At 35.7% G+C, this 23,146-nt stretch overlaps 1 pseudogene; it reads left to right on the top strand.

Moving 5' to 3' along the window:
- LOC124089759 (ankyrin repeat domain-containing protein 12-like) overlaps positions 1-16,382 on the top strand; it is a 62,785-nt pseudogene extending 46,403 nt beyond the window's left edge.
- Positions 16,383-23,146: the final 6,764 nt, after the last annotated feature.

The raw sequence follows: 23,146 nt of genomic DNA, 5'->3' as shown, positions 1-23,146 counted from the left end.
ATTATTAGGACTTCAAATCATGTCGTCCCTTCTTGCAGGTCCCCCAATCCAGACCAGCGGGGTAAATTCCCAAGGTCTTAGACCCAATAATCTCTGGCAAAGTGATGTCACACATTTTCCCTCTTTTGGAAAACTAAAGTATATCTTCCTAACAGTGGACACTTTCTCTCATGCATGTTGGGCTACTGCCCATGCAGGCAAAAAAGCTAAACATGCCATAAATCATTTGTTACAATGTTTTGCAACTCTTGGCCTTCCGGATCAAGTAAAAACTGATAATGGTCCATGCTTCATTAGCAAAACCTTCAAGGAATTCCTTCAACAATGGCACATTGCCCACATCACTGGAATCCCTCATAATCCTCAGGTACGAGCAATTGTGGAAAGACATAATCATCTTCTAAAGTCTCAACTAATAAAACAAAAAGGGGAACACTCCCCCCCATGATCAGCTGAATATGGCCCTGTTTACTCTCAATATTTTAAATTTGCCCAAAGGTGAACATTTCTCACCTTTTCAAAAACATTGGACAACAACTGTCCCATATCGAATGATCCAACTCCGATGGAGGGATCCCCTTACAGGGGAATGGAGGGATCCCCTTACAGGGGAATGGAGGGGCCCAGATCCCCTTATTACAGCTGGACGAGGATTCGGCTGTGTTTTTCCCACTACTGAACAAAAGCCTATTTGGGTCCCTGCAAGGGACCTCAAATATTGTCCCCCCATAGCAGGGGACCAAATGAGACTAATGGAAACCCAGAAGGCCCTCTGCTTTCTGAGGATATTCTTCTCTCTTCTCTTTTTCAGGACCCAAGATGAATTTTACAATATTAATTTTGCTGCTTCTTAGAAGTGTTCTGATGATCAACACTGGATTCGGTGATCCACATCAAGTTAAAGCCCTTTTACAAAGCATCCAGGGCAACCCCTGTACAGCTTGTGCTATCCTACCATCTGTTCCTCCCTCTAATTGCTATGCTACTCTGAAGACATGTTCAAATGGAAGAATAGCAGTTACCCTCATACAGGGAAAACAGGCAGGATGTCCCCTAGAGGCCTTATCCAATATTTGCTGGCAGGCACCAAAGGTTACCTCTGTTACTCCAGCTACAAATGATCCCCCAAATTGCCCACAGGATTGCTCACACTCAGGGGTCTTCAAGAACTATATCTATGGCTCTGCCTCTTGCTATGATCAGGCAAGCTTATGCCAATGAAAATCAACCAGATACTGGTCAGGCCAGCCAAACTCCAACATAAGAGCCATTCCATGTCCCTGGCTAAAGGACTCCCCTTCCAAGACCTATTGCTGGACTTTCCAAATGCACATAGGAATGTCAGATGGCGGTGGGGTACAAGACCTAGCCTGAGATTACGTGGTGAAGAAAACTATGGAAAAAATAATTGAACTCCAGGGTGCCCCCGTTTACCACCCTCTAGTTCTCCCAGCAATTTGGGGAGAATTACTTATTGACCCTGAAACACAATCTATCTTACAAGCCACTCTCTCGCTGCTTAATACGACAAATCCCAATTTAGCAGAGGATTGCTGTCTTTGCTTAAAACCAGGTCCATTACAGGCCACTGCTATTCTTATTAACTCCTTACAGACTGAGACCTATTGCCTATTCCTGCCCCTGAGGTCTGGAGTCTATTTGTCTCCTTTTTCTCCTCCAGTCACATGTTTTAGATCTGATCCTTTTCCTGATAATTCAAGTAACATAGATGTTGGCCAGATACATTACTCCTTCTGCCAACACAATAATACCATCAATGGTACCCAACTCTGCCCTCCTAATGGTACAGTTTTCATGTGTGGTGGAGAAGCTCTAAGCTTTCTCCCACAAAGTTGGACTGGACTCTGCGCTCCAGCCATTGTGTTGCCTGATGTTACAATTGTTCATAATAATCAGAGCCTTCCTGTCCCTGCATTAGAACACATTGGGGGAAAAACTGACAGAGCTATCCAAGCTTTACCCCTGATCTTGAGCCTCGGAGTAGTTACTGGGGCTGGAACCAGCATAGCAGGGTTAGGGACCGCTTTCCACTTTTATAAGATTGCCGCAGTCTGGCTGGGCACAATCAGGAGCCACTTGTCAAAAGAAACTAACTTTATTTTTAGAACCACACACGCCAAACAAAACAGCCTCTCAGGAAAAACCCTCAGAGCCCCAAGTGCCACCACTGGCTTTCCACAAGCCTCTCTCCCCAACCCAAGCCTCTCTCTCCACCTCCCACAATCCTCCTGCTCTTGAGGCCGATTGGCTGGGTCACATGGGCGGAGACAAAAAGTCCCCCAATGAGCAGCTCCGTGGTCTGAAAGGGCAAGGAAACAGCCCAATGAGCATCACCGCAGAGGAGCCAATCAGCTAGATGTTGCTGCGGCCGCTGTGAGCCAATCATCAGCCGGCAGCTGGAAGTTTGCTGGCAGCTGGAAGTTTGCTGGGGCCCCTTCGGCTGGGGCCCCTTCGGCTGTGGCTCTCTATCCCAACAACTGATTGATGACTTACAAGCTGTAGCAAGTACTATCTTGGAACTCCAAGCACAATTAGACTCCCTGGCTGCAATGGTTTTACAAAATCGCAGGGGACTTGACCACTTAACTTCCGAGAAGGGAGGATTATGTCTTTTCTTACAGGAAGAGTACTGCTTTTAAGCCAACTGATCTGGAAGAGTCCAAAATAAAGTAAAACTGCTACAAGAAGACCTCTAGAAGTGGAGAAAAGAATAACAAGCCAACTTCCTCTGGATGGGGCTATATGGGTGGTTGCCCTACCACTTACTTTTCCTTGGGCCCATTCTCTTGCTGCTTCTACTTTTTACCTTTGGGCCCTGCATTGCTAATGAGGCCATTCAATTTATTAAAAGTAGGATAGAATCAATTCAACTCATGACTGTTCAGATACAATACCAGAGACTCACACAAACAGAAGACCCATAGCAAGTCCCTCCCCTCAATCATCTCCTGAGGCCAATGATGGATAAGATCCAATTGCAATGGTACCAACCTAAGACAGGAGGCTGACACCTTGAGGTCAGCTTATCCGATGACGGGTAAGGACCATATGCGGTACTGGACAACCTAACAGGCCAAAGGAAAAGTTTTATAGTCGCCAGGTGAGCTATAAAGTACACAATGACAGGTAAGATCTAATTGCAGTGGTACGAAACTAAGACAGGAGGTTGCCACCTGGAGGGCAGCTCATCCAATGATGGGTAAGGACCATATGCAGTATTGGACAACCTAAGACAGGGGCCTACCACTGACCCAGTGATTTTCTTTAGTCGGGAGTCTGTTTGTGTGTTTCCATAGGGAGAGTAGCAGCCGATTTGGATTCCAGAGAGCCTAACTAAAGGGATTTCTACAGACCAAATGAAGATGACTTAGCTCAAATCCATAAAAGCTGATATCCAGAACTTCAGTTCTAGCTATCCTTATGTCTGCGACAGTGGTTCTCCCATACCTGGAGGCTAATGAATAATGAACACCATTAAGGCCTATTTCAAATGCAATAAAAACCTTGGGGCTTGCTTGTGGGCATACCTTGAGACTCATATGCAAGTTACAGGAAGAAGGATGGGATATCTAAAGAAGAGTGAAACCCAGGTGGTAACCAGGATGCTTTTCTCAATATCGATTTTATTATTGCCCTTTCCTACATCATGAAGTTCTATTTTATTTTTTGAGCTCCTACAGACCTAGGTTAATGTTTTTCTGATCAGTTCTATTTTTTTTAATGTGGAGTTTTTAAACATTGCAATGGAGATTTCACCTGTATAAAGCTACAAGGCCTTTACTATTATGTTATGTGTTGTATGTATTGTATTATGAGTGCACACTTGTGTTTTGTGTTGTATGTCTGTATGTGCGTATGGCCATATATCATATATGAGGAGAGCTCATGAAAAGAATGGATCCAATTTTTTTTATTCATGTTATTTAAATGGTTTAATTTAAATTGAATAAACAGCTGTTGAGGATTTTTTAAAAATGTGAACAAAAAGGGAGGTTAACAGATGTTTGTTTACTTTCACCTTTTCTTTTCATTATATCTAATTCTATTCAGGATACTAAATTGTTTAGAAAATTCCTTTTTTTTAGTTCATGCTGGAATGTTACATAATTTTTTTTTGGCCATCATTGCCAGAATTCCTATCTTCATCCCAGTGCCAATGATGACAAAGATAAAACCAAAATACAGCTTCTGCGATAGCTATCACAACAAACTGTGTAAACTGATGCATCAATGAATAATGTAACTCAACAAGTGATTCTCAATCAAGGAGTCAGTTTACTTTGGGAGGAAATGTACATATTAATGGATTCCTCTGCTTTGAACTACTTGCAGAACTTGCCTGGACTATGTATCACTTGTATGCATTGTGAACTATCTGTTGGTGCAGTGAATTGTGGTAGTGCTAGTGTATCTTTGCTGATGGTGTCATCGTTGGTGCATTTTTTCCAAAAGGAGTCATCAATTGGCTTGGTGTCGTGGCATTTTGTATCCTCCTCCCTTCTGCTTGTGATGGTCGTTATCCACAAGTATGACTGAATGTGTTGGGCTGGTAGTCAAAGATGGGGAAGATCCAATTGCAATGGTACCAACCTAAGACAGGAGGCTGACAATTTGAGGTCAGATCATCCAATGACAGGTAAGACCATGTGTAGTATTGGGCAACCTAAAACAGGCATTGTTCCTAAGCCATATACTTGTTGTTTAATTAAACAGAAGTGGGGAGGTGTTGCGAGCCACAACAAAGTCAAGATGGTGCCTGGCATTTTGCCAGGAGAAGTGGTTGAGAAGTAACACCAGTGAGCCTTTAAGATGATGATAATTAAGTTGTGTATAATTATTAAGATAATGACTGATTGCTGTAACTGGAGGATGCTAAATTGAAACAATTTATGTATTCAGTTGTGTATATAAAATTCTGCTGTTCGGCAATAAGGCAGCTCCTGCTACCTCGGGTGCCCGCTACTTTTGAGTTCTCGCGGAGTTCCCGTTAGGTTCCCATTGAGTTCTCGCGGAGTTCCTGAGGAGTTCCCATTGAGTTCCCATTGGGTTTGGGCAATAACATAGTTCCTGTTTGAACCTACAAGTGGCTCTTCACCTCCCGGTATTTTGTGCCCAGCCGGACTGGGGCATTTTCCCACTCTGCTTTTTAAAAATAGCTATATTAACTGTAAGAGCTCATATTTTAGCACTCCTGGACTGTCTAGGTTTGATCCCCAATTCTTTGATCTTGAGCAAATCAGTTAGCCTGTGTGTGTGCAGGTTCCATATCTATAAAATAAGGATCACAGTAGATACCTTGTGGAAGTATGGTAATAGTTCAATGAGTTAATACATGAATACATGAAAACTTGACTGAGCATTAGCAGCTAATACATATTATATTTAAAAATGGTGATAAGCTATCACATTAGACATTTATTTAAAAGGAAATAGTTGTAATTATAGTGTTTTCAGCTTTAATATTCTCAAACTTAAAATTTCATTTGTGTTTATCATTATAGAAATGGAAATTTTCATCCAGATTCCCTAGTTTAAGTTACTTAAAGTATTCAAGGCATGAATTTTCCTTTAACAATTGTTAATAGTGACGAATGAGTTATTTTTGTCTGTATGTAAATATGCATTCAGGTAAACCAACTCATTTATATCTGAGTTGTGAACATTTCAAAATCAAGATAATGATAAACAAATACCAAGTTCATATTTGAAATTCAATCTCAGATGGGTATGATTAATTTGTAGGACTTTTCCCCAAAGCACTTTACATGTAAATTGATTATAATAAGTATGCTATATTGTGAAATTAAGATAGAAGATATTTGACTGCTTATGGAAATCTCATTTTAGTGGACATTTGTACAGTTAATCATGCAGGATGATGGTTGTGTGTACCAATATCAGAGAAACTTGGCTTTGGAGAGTTTGCTTTGTTACATAGTAGCTTTATGGTCTTGACAGATTTATTATTGGCATTAACTTGTTAAATAGAAGCATTCTGAGCATGTAATATGGACAGGTAAGTGAGACAATTAATAGAAATTGTATAAATACAGTGTTCATTTTACCAAGGCTAATTTTAAATAAAAGTTTTTATTTAATTATAAAAATATTTGTAAAATCATTATATACTAGCATTAAATTGTAGTTGGCAAGTGAAAGTCTTACATTTTTATTACCCCCTACCCCTTTATCTCTCTCTTTTCATTATCATTTCTACTCTCTCCTTTTCAATGAATACTAAAAGATATTTTACACAAGTGGTTGTTTGACTACTACTTCATATATAAAAATATAAATTGGAGCTAGGAGCATAGCTTAGTGGTAGAGCACTTACCTAGCATATACAAAGGAGGCCACCACTGGGAGGAACTATCTGTGTATATGTGTGAATTTCACCAAAACTAATACATAGAAAATTGAATATCAATTTAATGTTTTTGATTCACTCTATTTCTTGTTTCCCCTCACTGCTTTATCCCATGGGGAAAACGGTCATATCTACTTACATTTATCATGTCTGGTGGTTTCCACTGCCTGCATTTTATCTTTGTGATAAATGAAATAAGTGCCTGGAGTCAGCTCGAGTAGTTAGTTCAAAGTTAAACACATATGAAAAGTTATGGGATTAGATTTAGTTTTTTTTTTTTTAATTGTCATATAATTCATTATGTTTGGCAGAAGTGTATGTTACATAATTTTCTAATAGACCTTTTTTCCTAGGCAGGGTGTTAATATAATTTGCCAATATTATAGTTGGCAAATGAAAGTCTTACATTTTTACTATCCCCTTCTCTTTTATTTCTCTCTTTATTTACCCTCCACCCCTGTAGTAGATAGTTCACAAGCTCAATTAAGGAAAATAGGCATTTCAGTTTATAATTTGTGAAAGGGCAGGTTGTGTGGAAGTTGAAGGTAGCTTGTGAAGCTAATCAAATGTATCTGTACTTCCAAAGGAAATCATGACATATCTGAAATGTTGGCCACCTCTTCTAATTACTGAGTTTAGAATAATGAGTTTAGAATGAATGTTGTAGTTGTGACCTGAAAACAACACAGAATTACATAGTGAATGAATTTGTATTTGATATTTTCATCTCAACCTACATTTTTATTTTTATTCATTTTTTTAAAAAAATAAATAAATGACAGAGGAATGCATTAAAATTCTTATTACACATATACAGCACAATTTTTTTCATATCTCTGATTGTAAATAAAGTATGCTGACACCAATTTGTGTCTTCATACATGTACTTTGAATAATGATATCTATCACATTCCACTTAATTTATCCCCTAGATGATTTCTTGACTCTCTATTTTTTTTTTAAATTTTAAAAATTTGTCAGTGGGCTTTATCTTATTTATTTATATGTAGTGCTGAGAATTGAACTCAGTGCCTCACACATGCTTGGTAAGCACTCTACCAATGAGCCACAACTTCAGCCCTTGATTCTCTTTTTTGTTTTGTAGTGTTTTATACTGGGGATTCAACCCTTCTTTAGTATAAAATCTTTAAACAGGCTGTCTCCCTAATCATGATTAAGCAGATGAAAGATAATGAGAAGCAACTGATTGAGAATCCATATATATGCACTGAAATTTGAGGAAGATGAAAAACTATCCTAGTATAGAAAGAAGTAATGAAACATGGGGGGCAATGTAGAACATACTATGAAGTCAGATACCCTGGGTTACATCCTATAATAGGTGAGCTTGTACAATAATGGTTCTGTTACTTGTCTCTTAAATTAAAATGGAATTATAATAGCTACTGTAAAGATTAGATATTGTTTGTTTAGAATACAGAACAACATAAAATATCAAACACAAATTTATTCATTATGTAATTTTATATAGTTTTCAGCCATCATTTACTCTATGGCTGATGCATTGCTGATTTCTTCTCTTATCTCAGGGCTCTTAGTTACAACTTAGTAGTAGTAAAGGTGGCAGTCTTGGGAAGATTTATACTAACTTGTGGAGCCCTCAAATAAGACAAGATGTAATATGTGCTGGCCACATTGTGTTTTAAGGCAACTATTAACCTAGGCAAGAACTGGTGAAAACCTGAGCTGCAACAGTGGCAGTGGGGATAAAGAAAACATTGATTTCAAAGATATTACAGAGATTAAAACTGAGTGGTTGAATTTGGAAGTTGAGGAAATGAGACAGTTGAAAATGACTCTGGAAAAATAAAAAAATAAAATAAATAAAATAATATTTTAATAAAAAAAAAAAAACTTCCTCTGGGATTTTTTAATTTGAGTAACTTTCTTGTTTGTATTTCTCAGGTAGGGAAGACTAGCTTAAGCAGCAAGTGGAAGTAGTTGTGGAAGGAAAACAATGAGTTAATGTTTTTAATCTTGAATTTGAGGTGGTTGAAAGGAATCCAGACACTTGGTTGGCTGAATGTCAGAGGAAATATGGGAGGTAGAGATTTGGACTTTACTGTACTTTTAGCATCATGGTATATTTAGTTTTGTGTCAAAATCACACCCTCCTGAAATGTATGTGAATGTTAATAGAAAAATTAAATTCCTATAAATGTGTAATGTACAATGCAGAGGGTTTCAAAATCCTATCAAAACCTCTCTTCCTGTTATTTTAGAGAGATTTCAAGGGGATAGACTTACTATGTATATTGTGATCTCCCCAAATTGGTCACATTTGGATTTTCATATGCAAGAAATTATGAAAATTCATGGTAGATTCAGTCAAGCCTAAGAATAATTGGGAACTCCTATAACATTATCCATTCTTTAAATGACACCAGCCTTACTCACAGGTATCTAAAATTGTCATAAGATATAAAAGAGCAACTTTCAAATATACTTAAGTATATTTGCTAAGTAATAAATGGAGCTTAATTATTATTTTTCATAGGAAAGAAATTGTTTAACAAAATTTTAATGAAACATTATAACAGTTGATTATTTCTCACTATCTTTCCTAGTTTCCCAAACATGATTATTGGATTGTTGAGAGTAAATTGATATATGATATACATTAAAAAATTTTAAAGGTCCTTTTTTTGTTACTTTATTTATTTTTACAAATAACGCTAACTTAGGGCCTTACCTCTGCTAGGCAAGCATTCTACCACCCAGCTATATCTCCAGCCTCTTGTTAAAAGTATCTTTATAAGCTATTTTAAGTACAAGTTCAGATATAGTGATTAAATAGGTGTTAGAGACTTTTTAAAAGTGTGACCAAATGGTAACTTAGTATAATAATGACCATGACCATTTTTGACTATAGGAATCTGAGGATTTGGAGACAGATGATTTTCTCACTTAAGCAGCCATTTACTAAGAAGAGAAGGACAATTTTTTGTTTGTTTGTTTGAAAAACTACTGCTCCACTACAATCCAGTACCTGGGTTCATCTATATTTCTCATTGGTTAAAGTAGATTTTAAAAATTGAGGAATATTTAAGGTTGGAAAAGGATTTCAGCCTATTCCGCAAGTGAAAGGGCATCATGGAGGTGATGGTCTTTGCTGATGTTCAGAGTCTGGTGATCAGATTCTGCCTCTGCAAGCAGTATAAGATCATCACAGATGGTGCATAGGAACTGTCAGAGTGTTACTTGGTACTCCAAGTCAGATTGAGTTCACTCAACCAGGGAAATTTCTAACTTGTTAATTTTAGAATTTATAGTTTTTCTTTAAAACAGGGCATATATTTTTAAAAGAACCATTAGAAGGAGGGAGTCAGGATATTTACACTGAATAACATGCATTCAATTGATGAATCAAGAACATAAAAGGCAAACAATGTATCTCTCAGTGTGTACATGTATACATGTATGTGTCCCTTAAGGGAATTTCTGTTTAAACTTTAATGCATATATTCAAAAATTCAAATACTATGATATGTTAAATGAAGTATTTTGACATATGTACTCTATAATTGAGCTGTTTTGGTATGTATAGATATAAAAAGATCAGATGAAAAGAGCTGAGGGAATTACAAAGTGACATAACAGGAAAATAAGAACATATACATGGGAAAAAAAGCCAAACCAATAATCAAAAAAGTTAGTGGGACCATTTTATAGCTGTGCGTTTTTCAAAAATATTTTTCCTAATAATAAAAGTGATAGATCTATTGTGCTAGGAATGTGGAAAATGTAGAATAGCCTAAAGGAGAAAAGTCACAATCCTTCCAAGTAGTTTCCTGCAGATACTATTTCAATATGTTTCTCTTGTTCCTTTTTTCCTACATACCTGCAAATATTGATATTCTGCTATTTCCAAGTAACAGTATACCCTAAAATTCTTTTCATTGTTGAATATCTGTTATATCAAGTCATGGGTAGCAACCTAAATGTAGCCTCAATAGAGGAATTAGTTTAAGTGATTACATATTAACTGTAATATGCAGCTATTAAAATAGCAAAAAAAAAAAAAAAAAAAAAAAAGGGTCAAATTGTCCACGAACTATTGCAAGAGGGGAATGGTACCTGCTATGATTTCAGCTGCTTGTTTACATCATGGTTGTTTTCATGCCTTTAAATCTTACCTGGAATTCCTGTGCATATTTCAGTACTACTTCTGAGAAAACTTCATTCATTCTCCATTCCTCCTGAGCAGCTCATTCTTGAGAGCATAATATCTATTGCCATATTACCAATTATTGTGCTGTTGCACATAAAAGTACACTTGCTTCTTGAGGCAAGGACTGTGATCTTTTCATTTTACCTTCCCTCAGCACCTAGCGTTCAGCCTAGTGGAGCTTGATAAATACTTACCCAAGACTGAGTCTAAAGTAGAGCATTTTATGTTGTGTTTTATGAAACAATAAAAAGGGAACACAATTTCCAGAAAAGCTAATAATCTAGTGAGAAATAAGGTGAATAGAAACCATGAAAAACTAAATATTGAAAATTGCAAGGGGAGGAATGTTCTCAAGATCAGATTATAAATAAGATGTTCACATATATATTCTTTGATTCATTTTCTCAAGGACCAATATAAATACAGCCCCTAAATAGATGTTCAAATTAGTTGGACAAAGTTCTATGACTTCATAGTGCATATTGCAATTTTAATGACTGCAAATAGCATTTTTAAATTATTTTTGTTATACATGACAGTGAAATGTATTTTGACATATCATACATACTTTGAGTAAAACCTCCCATTCTTATGGTTACACATAATGTAGAGTTACACTGGTTATATCTTCATATATGAACACAGGAAAGCCTTGTCTAATTCATGCTTCTGTCTTTCATATTCCTATTTTTCCTCCCTTCCCTTTGTTCTCCTTTTTCTAATACAAAGTACTTCTTATACTTCCCTAAACCTGCTCTCCATGTTGTGCATTAGCATCTGCTTACCAGAGAGAAAATTTGGCCTTTGTTTTTTTTGCAATTGGCTTATTTCGCTTAGCATGATGGTCTCCAGGTCCAACTTGGTCATATGGTGGTTCCATTCAGAGTTTTCTGAGGAATCTCCAAACTGCTTTTCAGAATGATTGCACCAATTGATGACTGAAAATAGCATTTTAAATGTATGCAGAGTTCCAATTCCAAAATCTTTTATACCATATAGATGAGTACATAGAGAGTAAACACATCATTGAATGATACTTTATAATGGTATGTGTGAGAATGTTACTATGTCCTCAAAAGAAATATTGTGATCTCTCAGAGATCCTAATACAGTGCTTGGTACCTTATGTTCACTCAAAAATGTTTCTAGAATTTGAATTTTCCTTTGAAGAGAATGTTTAGAAACTAGATTACTTACAGGAAGCTTAATATATACAAGGTGTAATTTTGTGTATTGTTAACTATTAAGCCAGGAGCTAGAGATACAGCTCAGTGGCATGTGTGAGGCCCTCAGTTCTATTCCCAGAACACATACACAAAATATCAGTAAATTAAGTGTTTAATTATTATTGTGATGAGTTTAGGGAACTTCCCACTATCAGAGGTCTCAGTTTTCTTTTCCCTTATGAGTCTTAAGTTCTCTTTTCAGTTTCAATCCATGAATACATTTGAGGTAAGAAAGATGCCAACCTGGGAAGACAGTCATTCTTTTTTGTTAAATAAATTATAATTAAATAGAATCTAGCAAGGCTTTGGCTATATTTATACAATAGGCTAGATGTAATTTCATAAAATTAAGCTCTCAAGTAATTAAAGATACATAAGATCTTAGCCCACTATTTATCCTGTTGAACTAAATGGTTTATTAGTAACTGTCAAAATTGTAGATAACAAATTAAGGAACAGAGTACCTCTTCTCAAATGATATAGCTATCTAATTTATCCATTACAATCTTGATTATGTAACTGGAGGTTATTTCTTTTAGTTTTTCACAATTTGTTTTCCTCAAGAATCATGTCTTTGGTATGATTAAATCCATTTTCCTATGGCTGCATGTGTAGTTCAGTGGTAGAGCTTACCTTGCATACACAAGGCCCTGGGTTCAATCACCAGCACTGGGAGGAAACTTAACCTTTACTTATAAAATATTGTTCTTCATTCGAATCATGTGATCATTTACATTTTTATTGACAAGTGCTTTGACACACACAAAATAATTTATCTTGTCTACTTACTTAAACCCTTTGATAGTTCTTACTTTTTCATATTCAAAAGGTTTATATAAGTTAATTGTTCTTTCTCCAGAAAAGATGTGTGCAGATTTTTATTTTTATCATTTTGGTAGTTAACAATTGCCCTGAGTACAGAGTTCTCTGGTTTTTATGCATTTTTATATATTTTGAATTTAACATATACTTGTAGAAAGGTCAAAAGGAAAACATCATAAAGGACATTCTCTATAAACAGTTCTACAATACTGTACCAAAGTTCTTGCATACTTTTATTGCATGATGTTCATGTAAATCTGAAAGTGTGTTATCTGAGTTATTTAAAATATTTACTATATAAGCTATGTTTCCCCCTCTATCTTATTTTTCTCATAATTGTACTTTGACCAACAAGACTTTACTTTTCTTATTCTAGATTCTACAGAGGCTCAATCTGTCAATCCGTCTAGTGTTGATGATCTTATTGAATCTGAAACAGAAGGGGACTCTCTCCTCTGTGAAAGTGAACAGATTCTTCCCACTAAATTACCTCTTCCATCTGCCCTAGATCGGTATGAGTTCAAAGACCATGATGATGAAGAAATTAGATTAAAATGATTGATGACAGACAGATTCGTAGGAAAGAACAACAAAAAGAAAATGAATCTGAAGCAGAAAAGATTAGTTTATTTGCAAATTAATTTATTTTAGAGTACTTTATTTACAAAACAATCTATTTTAATCACTTAAAAGTAAAAAAAAAAAAGTTGTCTAGGGTTGTATTTAGTACTGAAAGTACTGATGAAGTTTTTCAGAACAAACAGGTTTCTACTGCATGTTCTATCCCTGAAACACCAAATTCTGATGTACAAACCAAAAGGAATATGAATATAAGCAGAAAGGCAAAATCAAAAGAAAATTTAAAAAAACAGAACAAAAATAAGAAAACCAAGAGCTAAATAAAGAAAAAGAGGAAAACCTAAATTCCACAGTAACAAAATTGACAGTTACACTGCACTAGATTTTTAAGAAAAGACCAGAGAAGAGGTGAATTTCAGGAAATCTTTTAGTCCAAAAGATGATACCTCATTATATTTATTTCATATTTTCACTGGTAAATCTCCCAAACATTCTTGTGGATTGAGTGAAACATAGTCAACACCACTAAACCAAGAACATACCAAAACATGAAGCTCTGAATTGTCATTATAGTCTGAGTCTTGTTTGGTATGAAAATATAGAATCTGAATTCTTGCCTGAGAGTTGCTGTGTAAAATCTTAGGAGCATAAGGATAAAAGCAAACATCAGAAAGATTTTTACTTAGAATTTGGTGAAAAATTAAATACCAAATGAAGGATAAAGATCATAGTCAAACATTTGAGAATTCTGATTGCACACTGAAAAAAAAATGAATAAAGAGGGTAAAATACTGGAAAAAAAATTAAACAAAGATGGGGGAAAAGAAAAACACAGAAAAGAAATTGAAGGTGAAAATGGAAAATATTAAAAAATAAGGATGGCACTAAGGAAATGCAGAGGAGTGCAGAATTTGATAGAGAATTTTGGAAAGAGAATTTTTTTTTAAAAAAAGAGATGACATTCAAGATCTGTTTTTAAATATGGAGCATGAGTTCTTATCATTAGAAAAAAATCAAAATTGGAAAAAAAAACATAAAAGATGATAAACCAAAAAAGGAAAAGCATACCTCAAAACAGAGGAACTTTAAAAAAGAAAGGGAAAAGATTAAAGAAGAAAAGTGAGAAATCTTTCAAGGAAAACAAGATAAAAGATATAAAAGAAGAAAGAGAAAAAACCTACTGATAAAGAAATAATTCAGCTCTTCACAATTAAGTGTAAATAAGGGATGAGTAGGACTAACATAGAAAATGAAATGGACATTGATAAACAAGAAAAGCACATGAAGAAAAGTAAGAAGAAATCTGAGAAAGGATTTACAAATAAAGTGTAAGATGTTAAAAACACTGAAAGAAAAATATTTGAAAAACAAAAGAAGATAAAATATGAGCAAAAGTCAGAAAAAGACAAATTAGATTTTAGTGACTGTGTTGAAAGAATAAAAGAAAGGAACAAGCTATAATCACATTACACAGAAAAATGCTACAAAGAAGGTGAGAAGATTAAGAATAGTACTACTACTAAAAAAAAAAAAAAAACTCATGACAGGGGCTGCGATTTGTAGCTCAGCGGCAGAGCCCTTGCCCAGCATGGGTGGTACCCGGGTTCGATTCTCAGCACCACATAAAAATAAAGGCATTGTGTTGTGTCCATCTATTTAAAAAAAAAGATTCATTCTCTCAAAAAACTGAAAAAGAGGCATTTAGCAGAAAGCAAAGAAAAACACTTGGAGAAAAGTTATAAATAATCATATAACAATGAGTATACTAAATCAGAAAAAGGCAGAAGTAAACACAAAGACAGGGAAGTAGATAAAAAGGCAAAGTCTATAGACAAAGAAAGTATAAATACAGCTAATTCTAAACACTTAATGGGAGAGAAAAAGTCAAGTACAGTAGACGGTAGTAGTAAAGCACAACATGAGAAAACTTCATCCCTCAAAGAAAAAAACAAAAGATGAACCTTCGAAAATCCAGATGGAAAATAATAAGATAAAAAAGAGATAGATAGATATAAACAAAGAATGAGACAAACATAAAGAAAAAAATCAACTAAATAGTTTATTCAAAATAAAATCTGAAACAGATAAGTCTAAATATAAGTCTTCTCGAGCATCAAAATATATCCAATCTAAAGAAAAGAGTTTTGGGGCTGGGCATGTGCCTCAAGCGGTAGCACGCTTGCCTGGCATGTGTGCAGCCAGGCGTCAATCCTCAGCACCACATACAAAAACAAAGATGTTGTCTCTGCCAAAAAACGAAAAAATAAATATTAAAACTCTCTTTCTCTCTCTCTCTCTCTCTCTCTCTCTCTCTCTCTCTCTCTCTCTTCCTCTCTCTTAAAAAACTTATTAAAGAAAACAGGTTAGTGAATGATGATTTTATGCAGACAAGTTTTGAACAAATGCTTAGCCTTAAAGACCTAGAAATAGAACAGTGGCACAAAAAAAAAAAAAAAATAAGGAAAAAAATTAAGCAAAAAGAAGAGAAACAATTAAGAAATCAAAATTATTTAGAAGTTAAAGTGAAAGATAAAGAAAATGCAAAACATGCCCTAGTTGAATCGAAAAACAAGGAGCTTACTAGGTCAAAGTGTTCAGAACTGGTTGATGCTTATACCAAGGAGAAACAGTCTAAAGATACTATAACTCATAGATCACAGTCTGTTGACATAAAAAAAAAATATGTAATTGCTTTAGGGAATTCATCTTTTGTTTCAGACAGTAGTTTAAATAGGTCTCCTAGATTAGAAAGTGAAAAGCCCCGTCTCAGCTCTAGATCTGTATCATGATTTCTGTTGCTAATTCAGAAGATTCCTGCCATACTACCATGAAAATTCCAAGGCCTCTGGTTGAATATGACTCTGACTTTATGTTATAGGGTTCCAAGTCCCAAATATCATTTTCCCAGTTACCATTTTTGCCAATTGCCAAATCTCCAGGCCTTCACTAAAGGGAATTGGAAAGCCTTGCTAAACTGCCAGAATGGATTAAACCACAATATGCTAATATATTTGCAGCATCCCATCTCAGTTCATCTTTTTTAGAACATGTTAAAATAGTTATAAATGAGGGGGGATCTATTGTAGAAGTTCAAAGATGTAGCATGCCATCGTTCATTTGTGAATATACAAAACAATTCCAAACAGTATCAGAAGAAATAAATTATGGTTACTGAGTGGAAATTCAAGTGGTTGGAGGGAGTGGTTCATTGTGGGAGTGGCAATGGAGTATATATTTTGTATCGGGAGAGTGGAGATTTTCTCTCTCTCTGCTTTCTGATCACCAGGGTGCTGCTTCCCTCTTCCACTCTGCTGCCATGTTGATCCTGCCTCCGTTGGAACACAGAGGAATGGAGCTTGCTGCCTATGGCCTATAACCTGTGAAACCATGATCAGACAAATAAACTTTTCCTCACCTAAAATTCTTCTGGTGAGACCCTTTAGTCATAGCAGTGAAAAAGCTGACTAAAATGGAAATTATCCCTTGTTGTTGTAACTCCACATTCAGATTGTTCAACTTGGACCATTATGGCAAGTACTCATTTTGGCCAAATGTTATGGTTTAGACATGAGGTGTCTCTAAAAAGCTGAATATGAAAAAAATACAAGAAAGTTGAGAGGTAAAATTATTGGGTATGGCAGTCTTAACTTAATCAGTACATTAATTCCCTGATAGAAATTAACTGTATTGTAACTTCAGAGGGGTATGGTGTGGATGGAAGAGGTAGGTCATTGGGAAAATGACTTTAAAGCACATGTTTTGTTGCTGGTGAGACAGGATTAGTCTCTCTGCTTCCTGATAACTCCACTGTGATGTTCTGCCTTACCTTGGGCACAGCAATGGAGTTTGCCATCTATGAACTGAGACCTATAAGACTCTATCAGACAAATAAACTTTTCCTCCTGAAAAATTTTTCTTGTTAGGTCTTTTGGTCACAGAAGTGAAAAAAATGACTAAAACACTGAATATGTGCAATGTGAAAATAGCTTATAGGAGCAACCATACTTATAGGTGAAACCATACTAAATTACAAGAGGTTCCAATGTAGGATCAAATTTAATTCTCAAAGGGGATATTGAAAAAATGACCCTTATTGCAGTATGTGGTTCATATTCTTCATTTCTGTCCATTAGGGCCAGTGTTTATTATGGCCATGCATGTATAATTTGAAAATGGCCTTACATGTGCAATTTGTAGAATTTGAGTAGTCCCACTGCAATGGTAGTTACATAGGAAATCTTAAACACAATTCACAAAGGGTCCTTAGAGAATTGTCTCCTGTTGCAGTAACAGGTTTACATTCTTCATATTAGCACATTAAGGCCAGTGTTCTTCTTGGCAAATTATATGCAATTTAAAAACACTTAAAGGAGAAACTACAAAACTCATGTCTGAAGGCAGATATAGATGAAAAATCTCACTTAATTTACATAAAGGGCACTGGGAAATATTCACTGTTAGAGCACAATATGCACATTCTTCATATCAGACCATTAGGCTGGAGCTCTTTATGGCTAAATATATTCAATTTGAAAACAATTTGTAGGAGCCCCAGTGAAATGCATGTTGAAGGGCCACTTGGGATGTAGGTTTTCACTTAACTTACACAAAGGGCATTAACTTACACTGGGGCCCCTTCAGCTGTGGCTCTTAACATCTCCCCTTCTTTGTTTAAACAACAAGCATGTGGCTTAGGGACCTTGTCTGCCTTAGGTTGTCCAATAATCCATATGGTCTTACCCATCATCTGATAAGCTGACCTCAAGGCATCAGCCTCCTGTCTTAGGTTGGTACCATTGCAATTGGATCTTACTCGTCATTGACTACCGGTCCAGCATACAGCCACACCTGTAGATAGGTATTTGTACCAGTGTGTGGGGGGGTGAAGTTCTTTGCTTCACCTCTGTTGGACCCCACATTTTAGCTGAATGACCATAACAAGCAGAAGACAGGAAGATACACCAAGCCAATTGACGGCACCTTTTGGAAAAATTGTACCACTGATAACACCATCAGCAAAAATACCCCAACACTACCACAAGTTGCTGCACCAACAGATAGTTCACAATGCATACAAGTGATTCACAATGCATACAAGTGATACATAGTCCAGGCAAGTTCTGCAAGCAGTTCAGTCATAGCTATTGCAGAAGCTGTAGATTGTATTTATCTTTATCTTCATCAGCACTGGGATGAAGATAGGAATTCTGTCAATAATGGCTAAAGAAAAAAATATGTAATATTCCAGAAGGCACAAAAAGAAAACAGTTTTCTGAAAAATTTACATTATCTTGAACAGAATTATTAAATATAATGAAAAGGAAAGGTGAAAGTAAACAAACAGATCTGTTAACCTCCTTTTATTTTCACATATTTAAAAAATCCTCAATAGATGTTTACCCTATTTAAATTAAACCATTTAAATCACTTGAATAAAAAAAAAATTTGGATCCATTTTTTCATGAGTGCTCATTATATATGATATATGGACATATGTACATACAAACATACAACATAAAATACAAGTGTGCACACATAATATAATACATACACACATAACATAATAGTAAAGGACTTATAACATTTTACAGGTGAAATCTCCATTGCAATGTTTAAAAACTCTATAGTCAAAAAATACAACTGATCAGCAAAACATTAACCTAGGTCTGTATGAGCTCAAAATACAAAATAGAACTTCATGATATGGGAAAGGGTAATAATAAAATAGATATTGAAAAAAGCATCCTGGTTCTGTCGCAGGTATAAGGATAGCCAAACTGGAGTTTTGGATATCAGCTGTTATGGATTTGAGCCAAATCATCTTTTTCTGGTCTGTAGAAATCACTTTAGTTAATCTCTCTGGAATCCAAATCGGATGTTGTTTTCCCTGTGGAAACACACAAACAGACCCCCCAACTCCAGACAATCCCTGGGTCAGAACCTTAGTTAATCTCTCTGGAATCCAAAATAGAACTTCATGATATGGGAAAGGGTAATAATAAAATAGATATTGAAAAAAGCATCCTGGTTCTGTCGCAGATATAAGGATAGCCAAAGTGGAGTTTTGGATATCAGCTTTTATGGATTTGAGCTAAGTCATCTTCATTTGCTCTGTAGAAATCCCTTTAGTTAGTCTCTCTGGAATCCAAATTGGCTGCTGTTCTCCCTATGGAAACACACAAACAGACTCCCGACTCCAGAAAATCACTGGGTCAGGACCTTTCCATTGTCCTGTTAGAATATCCTTCCAAAGTACCTTGGGTTTATGTACATTTTTGGACACATATGCTTTCTGCAGCACTAAGTGCTGATGAATCCAAATTTTAAAAGTTTAGAGTAAAAAGGTTTATTTTAAGTTTATCTTTGGGGAATATATACCCCTTCCCAATTCCCTCTTTTTGCTTTAATAAGTACATTTTAATAGTTTCATGTACTCTTTCAACCATGCCTTTTCCCTGTGGATTCTATGGGATTCCTGTTATATGAGTAATTTCAAATGATGAGCAAAATTGTTTAAAAGAGGTAGAACTGTAACCAGGGGCATTATCTGTTTCAACTGTTTTGGAACGCCCACAGTGGCAAAATTTTGTAATCAATGAGCTTTAGTATCTTTACTTTTTTCTCCAGCATGAAGAAGCACATCAAAAATCCAGAAGAAGTATCAACTGTAACATGCAAATATTTTAATTTTCCAAATTCTGGCAAGTGTGTGACATCCATCTGCCAAATATGGTTAGGTATCAGTCCTCTAGGATTGACTCCAAGATTAACTTGTAAAAAGGTCACAAAATATTGACATTGTTTTATTATATGTCTAGCTTGTTCCTTAGATATTTTAAAATGTTTTTGTAAAGTATTAACATTGACATGGAACTTTTTATGAAAATTTGTAGCTTCTTCTAGTGTAGAGAAAATAGGTATGTCATGTGTAGTTTTATCTGCTACATCATTGCCCAAATAAGGGCTCCAGGTAATCCTGTATGTGCCCTGATATGTCCTATAAAGAATGGATCTATTCTGTCCCAGATTAGACTTTGTATATTGGAAAGAAAAGAGAAAACAGTAGAGGAAGGGGAAATCGTACCAGCATCTTCAAGGGATACTATAGCATTAACTATATACTGACTATCGGAAAATAAATTAAATACAGAATCTTTAAACATCACAAAATCTTGTAATATTGCATTAAGCTCCACTTTTTGAGCTGATTGTTTGGGTACTAAAAATGTAAAATTTGATCAGGTGTAACTATTGCTGCTGTACCATTATTTGACCCATCAGTGAATATATTTGGAGCATTAATGATAGATGTTTTTCTTGTCATTTTTGGAAAAAATTACAGGACTTAATGACCAAAAAGACAATAAAGGATTAGATGGTAAGTTGTTATCAAATGAAACATTAGATTTGCACATGATTATTGCCCAAGTATTTAACACATTAGCTAACTCATCAATTTGATCCATAGTACATGGAGTAATAATTTTATTGGGAGAAATTCCAAACACTCCCTTTGCTGCTTTTATTACTTTGAGTATCAATTGTCCTACAGCCTCAGGATTCCTAGTAAGAATAGTGTTAGGAGAATAAGATAAATGTATCCATAAAAATGGACATCCTTGCCAAAATACTCCTGTAGGAATATTTTTGTTGGTAGTACAATAAATAATAAAGTCAAACTTATATCAATTCTATCCAAATGCATATTCTCCATATATGTTTCAATGATTTTTAATGCCTTTCTTGCTTCAGCCATTAACATTCAGTGTGAATTTGGGTCTGATGAACCTCTTAGGATATCAAATAAAAGTCCCACCTCTCCTGTTGGTTTGCCTAGATAAGGCCTTATTCAATTTATGTCTCCTAAAACTTTTGAAAGTCATTAAGTGATTTGAGTTGATCTACACTTCTTGGAATTTTTGGTGGACAGACCATAGTTGAGGATAATAGAAATCCTAAATAATTAATTGGAAAATTTAATTGTACTTTATCTATTGCTATCTCTAAATTATAATATTTTAATAAGTTTGTAAGTGTTGCATAACATTCTAGCAATGTGTTTTAATCTTTGGGTGCTAATAATACATCATCCATATTGTGAAATATTTGTAGTTCAGGATTTTTATTTCTATGTGGCTGGATTACTTTGTTAACAAATTTGACACATAGTTGGGTTGTTAGCCATCCCTCGAGGGAGTACTTTCCATTCATATCTCTGATCAGGACCGTCATGATTGAGTCCAGGGATAGTAAATGCAAAACGTGGACTATCCTCAGGATGAATTGGAATTGAAAAAAATAAACAAACAAACTCTAATATCTATAACTGAAACATACCAGGTTTTTGGCAAATCAGACAATTGAGGAATCCCTGATTGGGCAGGACCCATAATAACAATCTCATTATTAATGGCTCATAAATCTTGCAATAATCTCCATTTACCAGATTTCATTTTGATGACAAAATTTAGAGTATTATGGGGAGATACACAAGGTTTATATGTCCTTCAGCTAATTGTTGTTTGACCAGGTCATGGGCTGCTTGTATGTTTTCTTTAGTCAGGGGCCACTGAGGAACCCATACTGGTCTTTCTGATTTCCAAGTAATTTTTATAGTCTCAGTGACTCCTCCTGAAAATCCAATCCATGTCTGACTGTTCCTTGATCTATTTGTATTGGTGCTACTATACGTTGTACTTGTTCTCCTAATCTTCCTTTCCTAAAACCTTGTCTAGCCATAATAGTGGGCACATTTGGATTGATGTTATTTGTTAATGTTAGTCCTAATTGATCTAGGACATATCATCCCCATAAATTTACTGGAAGATGATCCAATACCTATGGCTGTATAATTCCTTCATATCCTTCAGGATCCTTCCAATCTAATACCATTGCAATTCTGTGGGGAGTAGTGCCCACTCCTAGGCCTCAAAGAATTTGAGTGGCTTGTTGTAATGGCCAATGTTTTGGCCATTCTTGACGAGAGATGATGCTAAGGTTTGCAACTGTATCCAGTAGCCCAATAAATTCATGTCCTTGAATATTTAGTTTTAGCATGGGGCAAGAATCTAAATTTAAAGAAAGCATAGCCCAATCTACACCTGTGGAGCCTAATCCCCTGGAACCTCTTATTACATTATGAATGGAAAATTTATCATGTAGGCTGGGTATTATTAGTAACTGTGCTATTCTATATCCTGGTGAAATTACTGATCTAACCTTTGGAGAACTGGCTATAATTTTTATTTCACCTTCATAATAGGGATCAATTACCCCAGGACTTATCATAAGTCCTTTTAGTGTAGAAGAACTGTGTCCCAATAATAAGCCTAAAGTTCCTTTGTGAAGAGGTCCTTTTACCCCTGTGGGAATGATTTGAACTCACATCTCTGGAGTTAGTACTGTTCTGGCAGAGGCACAGATGTCCAATCCTGTGCTTCCTCTGGTTTGTCTAGTGAGGGATTCAATTGACAATATGTCCTGAGCACTACCCTGATGGGGTTGCTGGGTTCCTCCAATGCTCTGTATATTTGTGGTCTTGGGCCCCAGAGCATTGGGCCCCCCTGTCCATTTTTTGGTAATAAAGCCTGATGCCTTTCTCCATGATATCGTGGATAAACACCTGGTCCTTTTTCGTTTTTTGATAATGGAGTACCCTTATGGTGGTTTGAGAACGGCATTCATCAGCCCATTGTCTCCCTCTATGGCATCATCAGCAAATACCTGTATTCTACTCCTTTGATACCTAGTTTTGTTAAACCCTCCTCCTATGGGGCAATTGCTTTTAAAACGTCCTCTTTGTTCACAATTGTAGAATGTTTTTGGCCTGGCATGTAAAACCTGTTGTACTGCAGCTGCCAAGATTTTCCCTTGTTCATTAATGTCTCTACATAATTTAATATATGTATTTAAATCTCCATGTTTCTATGGTCTAATGGC

This window comes from Marmota monax, unplaced genomic scaffold (genome assembly GCF_021218885.2).
Source record: "Marmota monax isolate L192 unplaced genomic scaffold, Marmota_monax_Labrador192_F-V1.1 WCK01_AAM20220418_F8-fsc00318, whole genome shotgun sequence".
Classification (NCBI taxonomy): domain Eukaryota; kingdom Metazoa; phylum Chordata; class Mammalia; order Rodentia; family Sciuridae; genus Marmota; species Marmota monax.
Note: the sequence above shows the minus strand (reverse complement) of the source record. Positions and strands in the feature narration are given on the sequence as shown.